The sequence below is a fragment of the Anas platyrhynchos genome, chromosome 12 (genome assembly GCF_047663525.1).
Source record: "Anas platyrhynchos isolate ZD024472 breed Pekin duck chromosome 12, IASCAAS_PekinDuck_T2T, whole genome shotgun sequence".
Classification (NCBI taxonomy): Eukaryota; Metazoa; Chordata; class Aves; order Anseriformes; family Anatidae; genus Anas; species Anas platyrhynchos.
In genome coordinates this window covers 7,517,332-7,529,728 of record NC_092598.1, presented here as the reverse complement: position 1 = coordinate 7,529,728, position 12,397 = coordinate 7,517,332, and the positions used below count along the sequence as shown (strand labels likewise).

General features: G+C 36.8%; 1 long non-coding RNA gene across 1 annotated transcript in view; it reads left to right on the top strand.

Annotated features, from left to right (window-relative positions):
- LOC106016711 (uncharacterized) overlaps positions 1-12,011 on the top strand; it is a 160,847-nt gene extending 148,836 nt beyond the window's left edge. Inside the window, exon 4 of the long non-coding RNA XR_011812261.1 lies at positions 9,167-12,011. This is a non-coding gene — a long non-coding RNA (uncharacterized lncRNA). The remainder of the gene's footprint in view (positions 1-9,166) is intronic.
- Positions 12,012-12,397: the final 386 nt, after the last annotated feature.

The window sequence follows — 12,397 nt, the reverse complement described above, 5'->3', positions numbered from 1 at the left end:
CTAAAGCTGCAACTGAAAAGTGCTTGTATACAGAGGAGGTACCCTTATTTTTTCCTTGTGTAACACAGTCATTTAAACAGGTGACCTCTTTTGTTACATGGTGATGTTATAGACATAACTTCTTTATGTGCCTAAAAAGTACTTGTTTTATCCTAGGCTATTTTGTGTTGTATATGTATGAGAAAACGTTTTGGATCAGCTTGTGTAACTACCACGGCCATTCCTTCAGCAGGAATCCCAGCCTCTGTCCCACTGTATCCACTGTATCACAATAGTACTCCATGCTGGTGATCACCAGAATCCAGTGTTCAATTGAGAGGCAATGTCAAAATGAGTAACAATGGAGTAACCAAGTAACCAACCTGGAATGATTTAAAGAGCTGGGTAAGCCAAAAGATTAAAAAATAAAAATAAAAATTCCTGCTCCAGGGTAGCAATTGTACTTTTGTGTATGAATCTCTCTCTATATATATAAACAAAACAAAGCAAAAAACAAAAACTCTGAATTCTTTACTTTGAGAACTTAGATAGTTTCTATTACATTTGGTTAGGACATCTGAAAATAAAGTTGATAACAGACAGAAGTGTAGTCTTCTGCTATTGAAAATTGTTTTTCTTCCAAACTGTAACATGTTTGATCCCACCCTTTTTTGAACTTAATCTTTTTCTTAATTGGCAGAGAATTGATTCAAAATTCCATTTGGTACTTGGCATTTGTCCGAAATTCTAGGACAGTGTGCTCCAAAATGCATGTTACGGTTCTAGCCAGCTCCTCATCAGCCTGAGGCTTTCTGACCAGCAGCAGTTAGGCCAGAGCAATGTGCCCTGGGTCTGATTTCAAGTCAGGAGACAGCTAGGGCTGGTTAACTTTGGTCTGGAAGGCAGTCCTAGGTCTCCCAGTTTAGATACACTCATGACACTTTCCGTACCTGGAACCGAGGTTGCTTAGTCTGCATGTCAAATAAAGTAAAAATTGATGTGGGTGCAAAATCGTAACAATCTAAAATAAAATATTATTACTAACTAAGCAGGCTCAAGCTTAAACTTAGTGTCTTAGCTGCAACTTACACTTTCTCCTTTAAAGAATGTGCAGTGTGTTTTTTCCTCTGCTTTTCTATCTCAAGTTAAGAGTGGTAATTATATGAATTACTACTTCCTTTTGAACTCATGGCTACATGATCCCAGAGCACAGAAGCTACATAATGGCTCACGTATGCATATCTCTATATCATTTTATTGTACAGCTCTGGAAGTATATGGGATGTGGCCTTCATCATCTAGTTGTTTATAATTCATAGTGAAATCATTGCTCAATGGTCTCAAATCTAATATTAGTGTCTGGGCTGTCATTAAGTCAGCGTTAAATGAAAGGGAGTAGCTGAGCATCCATACAAAGAGATTTTACTCAATATCATGTATGGATATCATAAGCATAAAGTATTTTAAATGTATGTGACAAAAGAGCTTGTTTTGAGAAATAACGAGAGACAAATGGGATACAATATTCCAACCGTAAATCATCATTAAGCAATTAATGCTTTCACCATCTGTGGTCCAAAACATAAATTCCTCTCCTTCAAAAGTGATCATTCATTATGATTGTAGGTTTACTTTTATCTCATGGAACAAGAAAAGATACATAACTTACATATTCAACTTATCCTTAAGAAGAACATTTTCTTAAAAATATCTATATTATACATACATATTTAATTATATAACAGAAAGTTGGTTGAAGGAGTAAGGAAAACTTCAGAATCTGAGTGGGAGTGAAAACATTTTTTTCTGATGTGTCTTATAATAATGCAGATCAGTCTTGTGAGATAAATTCATAAGCCCCTCACCATTTTCTCTGGTATTGTAGTTTCCTCAGCTTGGATGACAAAAATGATTCAACCATTACGTTTTCTTATAGACAGTCTCGCATTTCAGTCACTAGAATTTGCAACTAGAGGTTTCATGCTCTGGAAGAGTGCTCTATTTATGGAGGAGAAAAATCAACAATCATGCTGCTCTAAGATTGTTGATTTATATATTTATTTACTTTAAATGCATAACTGCAGTCTGGATGGGGCTTTGGGCAACCTTGTCTAGTGGGAGGTGTCCTTGCCCTGGGCAAGGGGGCTGGAACGGCTGGAACAAGATGGTCTTTAAGGTCCCTTCCAACCCAAGCCATTCTGGGATTCGACTTCCCCCATCTTGACCACTGTGCTTGTGAAAGCAAAATGTAGTTTGCTTTTATGCATACTTTGCTGTATATAAATGATTGCTTTCAGTAGTAATAACACACATTTTAGGTATATGATCCAATATATGTTGAACTCAAAAGTCTGTATTGCTCTCCAGATTATCTGAGTCAGGTCCAGATCAGGAAAAGAAGTGATCTATTATCTGTTGCTGAGTGAAGTAACAGGAGTCAATTCAGTGCCACAGCTGGTGCTTGGCAGCATCTTTGCAAAATGATTGGTGTTTGCTTTTGGTGGGTATAAATGCAAGAGTGGAAGAGCACGTACAATCCTTAGCTGTCTTCTGTGCAAAAAAAAAACTTTTTTGATATGGGGCACAATAGCAAAGAACAGGTGTTTAGAAATGACATTTCTGTGGTAGAGCTGCTGATATGTACGTGTATATGGGTATCAGCAGCATAGCCAGCATAGGAAGCCATCATTTGGATGACTCACTTGGCCAAATGATAATATGAATAGAAAAGAAAGTTTGCTGTCTTGGGTGAAGTGGGATAGGCATAATCAAAGCACAGGTGAGAGATGGAAGCAAAACCTTTAACGTAGTACAGAGGATTAAAGCATGAGGTGGGAAAGAATAGATGTGGACTCCTAAATTTGTTGGTAAGCTAGACATGCAATTAGAGGAAGCGGAAATTTAAGAGCCAATAAAAGCTAAATAGAAGGCAGGCCTGTCTGCTGTGATAAGGTAGTCATTTAGGACCGCAACAGGTGTTACTACAGTAATTAGAATATACTGAGATATCTGATTGGAACTTTTGCATGATGAGAGCATTGCCAACTGCTTTTGATATTGGTTGACGGCAACAGTAACAGGCCGAAAACACCTGTTCTGAAATCTTTTTACCAGCAAGAGGGAAAGATGCTTTTCAGTGGTTTTATCCTTTAGCATTTCCCCTTTTTATTCTGGCTTCTTAAGTCCTTTGTAAACAAATTAACAGTCATGATATTTTAAGGGCTTAGTTGTGCCAGATGCTACTCAAGATCTCTTAAGAGGTCCCGTATATAAATGGTATTCTTCATTTATGAGCTTTCCTTCCTTATGTTTGCTATAAAGTTTTGGGTTCACTTTGTGAGTTTTCAAAGCTGTATTATTATATTCTGATGTTTTTCATAGGCATTGGGAAAGGTTTTTGCTGTCCTGTCTCTCTCTCTCTCCTCAACAGTTTCAGCCTGCCTGAAAGAAAAAAAAAAAAAAAAAAAAAAAAAAAAAAGATTTGCAGTAGATCAATATTCCCTTAAGATGTAAATGCATCATTCTTAAAAGTGAAGCAAAATTTGGCCTGTCCAGTACTCTAATGTTAGATCTCTAAGGATATCTCAGGGGCCGCAGAAATTGTAACGAGGAATCGATAACTAGAACAAATCTCTCTCAGTCCTGAAGCAACCTCTCAGAGTATGTTTGTGTCTTTGTATAACTGGAGCTGGCTTTCTGTAAGTGAGATGCAAAATGGAGGAATTCAGGAAATTCATGTGGCAGTTTCAGTGCTGTGCAGGACTGCAAGTTTGATCCCAGAGGTGAGATTGGGCTGTCAGTAATAATATTCTTCCTGCCTGAATTTCCATGGGAGAAAAATACTCTCCCTTACTTGTCCCTCTCAGCTGGTATATGTTGCTTCCTTTCGCTATTCAAGCAGAGGCCATGTGGCACTCTAGGTATGTCTGAATTATAGTTTGGATTAAAATGAATCATTTTTATACAGTGTTTTGGGGTGAAATGACCAGTTTCAAGGCCTACAAGTTATGCAGAGTATTTTGCTCTCTCCTCCAGCGTCATTGGATGTGAACAAGTTGAGCTTTCTTGTGTCCATTCAATAGCTTTATAAGAAAATGAAGATTAAACTGCTAGATCACTACCACCAGCATTCTGCCTCTCAGGGGCTATTTTTTCTGTCACCTTAAACTGAACTGTTCTGGGTTGTGTGTGAGACATTTTGCCAGGTTGGAGATCCAGGGCAAATTGAATGCCTCTGCAGCTGAATGCTGAGTGTGTGTAAAGGCAAGCAGGAATCCTGTTGTATGTATTTAAAATGTGAGATGCACAGGTAGTCTGCAAATGGCTTGATATTCATAAAGAGCAAAAACAAATTCAGATGCTGCAGACTGGGATGTTACAATTTTTATACAGTAAGGATCTTTTGCCTTTGTTTTGTGAATGACCTTCTCAGTTTTGGAGTCCCTCTCTGTTCTTCTCTCTAGGCTATTTTTTTGGTGTTAATTAAAGCCCAGATTAAGTATATAAAAGCGTACTCAAGCACACCCAGCTGAAAACAGGGCTAAATGAACAGAAACATGCTAGCAGAGATGTGAGCTTTGTCACTGGAGTAGAATGAGTGAATATGAAAGTCATTATTGGGAAGCAAAGTGACATTTAAATTATGCTGCTGTTTCTCCTCCTGGCTTCTGACAAGGTTTTTCAGAGAGAAAATTAAATGAGTTACAAGACATTTAAGTGCCACGCTTGAAAATGGTATCTTAATGTGTTTGATTATTAAATGAAATGTTAGCCCCATGTATCTGTATGATTTTACCATGAAAGTGGCATGTAAAACTGATATGGTACCTTCTCAAATCTTTAATGTACTAACTGGCATCTTTTAAATGCTGGTTTTGTGCCATTTCTGTTGTACCCACACAATAGAATTAGTCATGTGGAGAGGGAAACAGCTGGCAAAAAAAAATGCATAAGCAGCCAGCTTAGCATTGTCATAGGTAAAAGACAGCAATAAATCACAGACAAGTGCAAAACTATCAGGGAAAAAAAGCCAGTAATAAAGGTGATTCAACTGTAATGTCAGGCCCTCTGAAGGAAGTGTTCTGCAGATGGATAGAGAAGTGAAGAAGAAATGGCTTCAGACAGGTGAAGACCAATTTTTGCTGTTGAAAAGAAAGCTTTATCCTTCTTGTCTGAGGCCCCAGTTTAAAAAGGGTATTTATCTACGGGGTTAACTTCATCAGCTCTACTAACTGCACTCCAGTGAGAGATAAGAAGATAATTAAAATTACCGCCATGCTTAATCAACTTGCCAGCATAGGGATACTCTCTTGAATTGGGGCACAATTAAATTAAGCTTAACTTCTTCCAAATATATGCAAGAAGTAGACATCTGGCAAAGTCTAGCTGAAAAAGCACAGAGCTGCATTATGACAATCTCCAAGGACAAAGGAAATGGAAAGTGAAAGGGTATCAGAGAGCAAGACTTCTGCCAAGTCCTTCAATATTTGTTTTGCAATGCAGACTACCAATCACAAAAAATACTAAACTACTGATTTCACTCATTTATTGCTAAATCATTCAACTAGTGATTTCACTAGTTTACCCATAGCATACATAGGTATGAAAACATATGCATGTATGCTAATGTACCTTATTTTAGAATGTTTCAGTAAGCATCTCTAACTGTTGTTTCAAAACAATTTACAACTGCAATTAAAGGGTCTGAAAGTGATATAAAAGGAAGCAGACTAATTGAGCTAATCACAGACAAGATCAAGGCCCTCTGGCCTTGAAATCTATAGCTCCATGAAAAGAAGTCTTTGAATATTTGCTGAATCTAGGGATATTAATAATCAGCAGTTACAGTTCTGTCCATTTACAAGAGGCATCAAAGAATTAATTTTTACAATATGCCTGGAAGGTAAACTGCAGAATCTCTATTAATTTTACGAAACAGAAAGTCAAGAGGACAGTCAGAACTAATCAGAGCCAGATTATATGTTGCAAATTTCTGTTTCCTAATCTTGTATGAGAATATCTCTGGGCATTTGCTAAAAGCTCATTGAAGATGAAAAGGCTTCCATTCAGATCAGGCCTGATGAAAAGAGCATGACTGGCAGTTGTTCTCTCACACTCTGATAAGTCAGAATGCTTTAAAATAATTTAGAGTGAAAGTAAATAATTATATTTTCTTATTTTTATTTTCTATAGTAGACACCTTGAAGAACCCTTTCAGATATGCAACCCACATTTCAGAAGTGCTTTACTTAGTAAAATCACTACTAGGAGCTGAAATCTAGGACCTGCTAAGGGCTCTTCCACCTCTACTCACATGGAATTTGCCTCTGCTTTTCCCCTTATCTTTCAAACTGGAAATAATACATCTTTTCATTTTTCTGTTCTGTTCATCATGTTTTTCACAACTCTGGGTTGTGAAGCCAGAGTTCCCATGGACATAGAATCAGAGGCACGCTTAAGATTTTATAGGTGCTTCTGAAGTTCTGGAAAATCTTTCAAAAGCTGTATAGTTTTAGCCATGCTGAATTGCTACTATCTTCAGATCTAATTCATTCCAGCAATTGATTTGCACTTTATCCACTGTGACCAGACTTCTCCCATAGGAAAATTTATGGTTCTAGCTTACTTAGAATTCTGTAATTTTTATTCCCACAGTGGCATAAAAGTGGGTCACTTTGAATCTTGTTTACAGTAGCTTCACAAACTTATTCGTTGGTTTTATCATGCAGATGGTTGCATGTAAGAAAACATATTTGTTAAATGTAAATTTTAACTGCTTGGAGTCTCTATCTCTACGTAATATCTAGCCTAATGTCACCACAGGACAACATTTATGTTTTCATTTAAAAATAAAGTAAGCAGATGGGACTTCTCGCATCCATAGAGTGGTAAATTAAAAATAAAAGTAACCATTTTTTTAATGTTGTACTCTGCTGGGATGAGAGTTTGGCATTATGACATCTGGTCTAATTTGAGTATTCCAGTAGCTGCTTTATAGCATTTACTAAAACACTGAAATGAAGCCTGCTGATATTATCTTTGCATAATCCATGTGAACATGTAAACCCCATAGAGTGAGCCTGTCCTTCCCCACTTCTCAGTAAAATAAAAAACTCCACTACAGACTTCATTGTTTTCATGGCATATATCAATAGTCACTATAGTTGAAACACTATCCTAAAAAGCTAAAATTTACCTTTGTACCCCATTGGCTTCATACAAAGTCCATTTGAGATTATATGTCAATTAATACAATGGGAAATGGAGGGGAAACAGAGATGCCAGTCTTTCAATTTGTATCTTTGAAAACTTCCTCCCAAGTAAACAGCTTTTTCTCAGTAATATTTAGCACTCTGATTTTCTGTGAATCTTCCAACCACTAGGACAAGTTATTAAGATTCCAGTGAAAATTCAAAGTGTTTCTTCTATAGGTAGAGGTCTTATGGTGCCAAGAAACTACCAATAGTAACTTAATCTTTGACCTTTAATACTAAACTATTAAAATCATCTTTATTTATCATTATTTTTATCATCTTTAACTAGACACAAAGCATAACTAGTACATGATTAAAGTTTGAGAATTCAACATACCATGCTGTAGCTATGCTATAAAATTGAAATGGCTCTTTTATCAAAATATAAAATCCAAGTAAACACACTAAATAGATAAATGCACAGATTGTGTTTCCCAGGAAATAATGCCTTTTGTTCTATTATGGAATAAAAAGGTTCTTGTTTGTAAGTCATTGACTCTAATCTAGTCAAAAATATTATCTACCAGAAACTGCTGCAGTTGCTAGTTGGTTCCAGACCAAATCTTAGACAGAAAATGTAGGCAAACTTCTCATTCAGGGGTAAAGCAATCTAGTAGATATATTCTTGGACAGACTTTGCAGAACTGAGCTCCATTCTTTGGTTGACTGCTGGCTGAACTGATGGCAAGTCATAGCTGTGCTATTTCCATAAAATGCATAAGATTCTCCATCTGTTAAAAAGGAATAAAGTTAGTTGTAGTAACACTTCTAGATGGTATTTATATGGTGCTTTGAAAAAAAAAAACCTGCTGTGGTTTGGGGGGAGGAGGGGGGGGTCTGTTCTCCAAAAAGTAGCTCATCAGACAGTGAGAGACTGTGCTTGTCTCAGCATTTGGTTTCAGTTTAACACTGACAATCAGGAGGAACCCTCTGACCTTCTGGACATGACAGATGACTTTAGCTCCAACTCTGTACACCCCATTACCTTTTCACAAGCACCAACCATACTTAGAAAGGATAAATTCTCCTGGATTTTCAGGAAGATGCTTTTGGCAATCTATCATAGAACCACAGAATGGGTTCTATGCAGTTTGGGTTGGAAGGGACCTTAAAAACCATCTCGTTCCAACCCCCCCTGCTCTGGGTAGGGATTTCACCCACTTCACCCAGGGCCTTGTCCAATCTGGTCTTGAACACCTCCAAGGATGGGGCAACGGCTACTTCTCAGGACAGTGTAGCCCAAATATAACTTCTTCTTCTATACTTTCATAACTTAACACTGTTACCAAACTGAGAATAAATAGATTTTTTTTCAGTAAGATTGTATTAGGGCTTCATAAGCATTTATGTTCTGCTTCTAGCTAAGGAGGATGAACAATTATACTAAGTGATATGAGAAAATAGCAAGCCATGTGTTTATTCAAAGGCTATACAATTACTTTAGTTGATATTTTTATTCTGTGACAATAATGATACCATATTTTACACAAATACGCTACTCAGTGAACATTGTGTTTACCGGTATTTAAAGGAATTGTATCAAGAGACGAAAGAGCATCTGATTCAGTCTTAGGTGTCATAAAAATTTGCTGTACAAGAAGAAATACAATGAATAAATTTACTATATCGTCTTCCTCGGGTAATCCTATATGTATAGTGACCCTGTAACTGGGGCTCTATCCAGGTGCAGGGCAACATCTAAATTTATGCAACTTTAGAATTAGGACTGAATATGGAAAAGGAACTTTTGTCCTGAATCAGCCATCACGTCTGTACTTTTATTTGCAGTAGTGAGCGTATCATGTTCAAAAGACTTTGAGTTATCTTCTTTCCAGAAGACACCTAACCGCATTCTGTATTAGTATTAGTCAAAAACAAACCTTTTTCATGAAGAATTCAGAACTAAGAATTTGATTTTCCTTTTTCCTTTCCAGGTTAGCTTTTATGGAGAACATAAAGAACTGGAATGCAAACGCAAGTGTGTACAGAGGGCCAGTTAAGGTACTCATTCAGAAACCTGAAGGATCAGCTATGTCTTAAATAACACCTCCTTCTGGGGACTTAAGGTAGGGAGAAATGCTCACCATCTTTCAGGGTTTCTTTTGAAAAAAATAAATGTAAAAATTCTTTCTTTTAAACAGATGGCTAAAAAGTAGCTGTTTCCTCTTCTCCCCTCATTTATCTCAGTAGCTAAACTACTCACTGAAGAGGTAGAGTACTTCAGTTCACAGCTTCTTCTATCCAGGGAATTGAAATTCAAATTTAAATCCTTATCTGTCTTTCTAGAGAGTGCTTCATCACCACTGTATGTTGCACCATGTGTATATCTGTACGTATGTAAGAGAGCATTTTTCTCAGTCTTTTTAGGGAAAGAGTTTATTTTGCATGACATACTAATTAGGGAGCAGGTGCACCCCTTTGCAGTCTAAGCTCATAGTTAGAACACTTTCCTGGATGGCAGGAAAAATACAGATACCCTAAAACACAGGAATTAATTCAAAACAGACCTCCTGCACTGTGCTTTGTTCTGAGGACTGGATAAAAAGATTTACCAATGATTACCACTCTTGTATTCCTCTAATACTACATTTTAGAGTTCTTGTGAAATTAAAATTGAGCATTTTGTACTGAAACAGGTTTTTTTTTCTTTATTACTAATAGAAAAAATAGAAGCTGATCTTTGCAATAGCATTCCCATATAGACTCCAGAGAGATATTTTATTGTATTTAGGGCAAGAACTAATTCAGAGAAAGGCTCTTTTGTTCACCATCTATGAATCTTGACCTTGACCTGGAAAGTCTATCCTCAGTGTTGCATGTGGGGCAATTAAGCTTCTGTGAAGCAAAACATCCCTATCATAGCAAAATATGTCAAGTGTATCAGAGCTCAAACCTCCAATCTAATTTTATTCTTTTTAAATGAGCCAAGCTGCTTAAAATTAACTTGAATGAACAGAGAACAAAAGCATTTAATAGGTCCGAGAAACTTAAGTTTCTTTACTCTGTTTTGGGTTGTTAGGATGTTTATTTGTTTGTTTGTTGTGGGGTGAGCACATTTCCAAAGACATAGATATCCAACACCAGCCATGGGGCTCAGACATTTCATTTAACTGAGCTACACTGGCCTAAGGAGTTCCTGTGCACCTCCTGAATCTTGTAGCTGTTAGTAACAGCTCATGTGCTTGCTAATAGCCTTCCCTTCTTTTGAATTAATATAAGGTAGGGAAAACCTCAGAGGAACAGGCTGTTGCATTTAACCTGGGGAGGCAGGCTGGAGTGCACATATGCACACACTGGCCCTTTATGGCAGCTCAGCTGATGGAAGTTCCTTACTACCTTTCTAGAGCCAAGTGGTTAATACACTGATCACCCCTATCCTTTAACAGACTGTGGTTGGGTGAAAGGTGGGAAGCATGCCCAACCAGAGCACGTGTTGAACAAATTATGGTCAGACAGCTCAACGATTTTTTTTCACAAAGCAAAGATGCTTCAAAATTCACGGGTCCTCAAGAGGACACTAAAGGAGCATAACACAAAATCCTTGATATTCTGTTTTCTGTCAGTAGTGTCTGACCAAAGTAAAGGTTTGCATGTCTCCAAAAGCTGCAGGTAATCATTGTTTTGCTGAGATCTATACTTAAACATACTAACATTTAAATTCATTTATTGTTTCTGCTGACTCCCTAGCAGGTGCTATTTTTACTGTAAGTACATAAGGGATTGTTAGGGAACTTGGTCACTGTTATACACAGGAGTAAATCTCATTCACTTCAGGTCTCCAAAATGTTCAATCTGTTTTGCTAAATCCTCATTTTGTTATATATCCAATGCATCCAGAAGCTCTTTTTATCTTAAGTCTTTGAAAAAATGCTGAAAATGACATGTAACTCAGCTTATCATTTTCCTTGTAAAATCAATGCTTCTAGAATGCTGGATCCCAGAGTTTTGCAATTTTTCATTGATCTCATTCACCCTGTTTCCCATGAGAGCTTTTCTGAAATACTGCTATTGAGTAACATTCTTGCTAGTATGAAGGGAATAGAGAAGGAAAAACCTTTGCTGGTTGAGTAAAATGCAGAATGACACAAAACATCCAATTCAGCCTCCTTTAGGGTGTTTAAGACACAGAACTCATTTTTCTGGATGAAAAGCAGACAGTGACACTGCCAGCAGCAACTGTGTCAGCTCAGGTTCTCCCAGCAGGAGGGACATACAGGGTGGCTGGAGTGGGAAACACAACAGATGCCACAAATGGAAGTGCTCATTTAGAGCCCATATTTTAGATAAAATGAGACGTGGGGCATATAAAACTTAACATTGACTCTTCAGAATATAACAAACACAACTGCTCACTAATGAGAAGTATAGAACAATGGAGATCTATTTAAAATGGGGGTCCTAGCTTATTTTCAGAGCATCTAGATGTGGGTGAATAATGAATGGTTTAGCCACAAAACTTTTCAAGAGAAAAATTAGGGAAGAATAAAAGGGAAATGTTTTGAGCAGCAAAAAACCTTTCCCCCACTCCCAGAATACTTTAATAAATTACATAGTAATTGCATTATATGCCATTTAGTTAACCAAAATGCTTCATATCCTATTTTATATTTATCCTCATTAAAAAAGTCTATTGTATCTCTTTTTAAAGGAAAAAAAATAGAGACATTTTTTAAGAACCTAAATATCGGAAAGAGCTAAATATATATTTTAAAGAAGAAAAAAAAGTAATTTTGAAGACTCATGCACAATACAAAAATACGTCACTTCAAGTTCAACTACATAAGCCTCTTATACTCCTTTTGATAAAATAGAAATTAATTTTAAAGACAAAATATTTTAAAATAAATGTTTCAAATATGACTGCCTTGCAGAGTTTACAATCAATTAAAATAAAATTAATCACATTTTTTCAAAGTAATTTAAGCATATTTGGATGCTCCTCAAGCCTTTAAAATAAGTGACAGATATTGATTAAGTTTAGCAGTTTCCCAGCACTTACTTGTTATTGGAATGGTTCTGTGAACAAAGCTGTTTGTGTTAACTTGGGACTAATTAATAAAGCAGTGCCTGCCATGATCTGTAGATCATCAAAACCCTGATTAGGAGGGCTACAGTGACTTTGTTTCTCTGTATATATAAAGTGATCATTTCCACTGCCTACTATA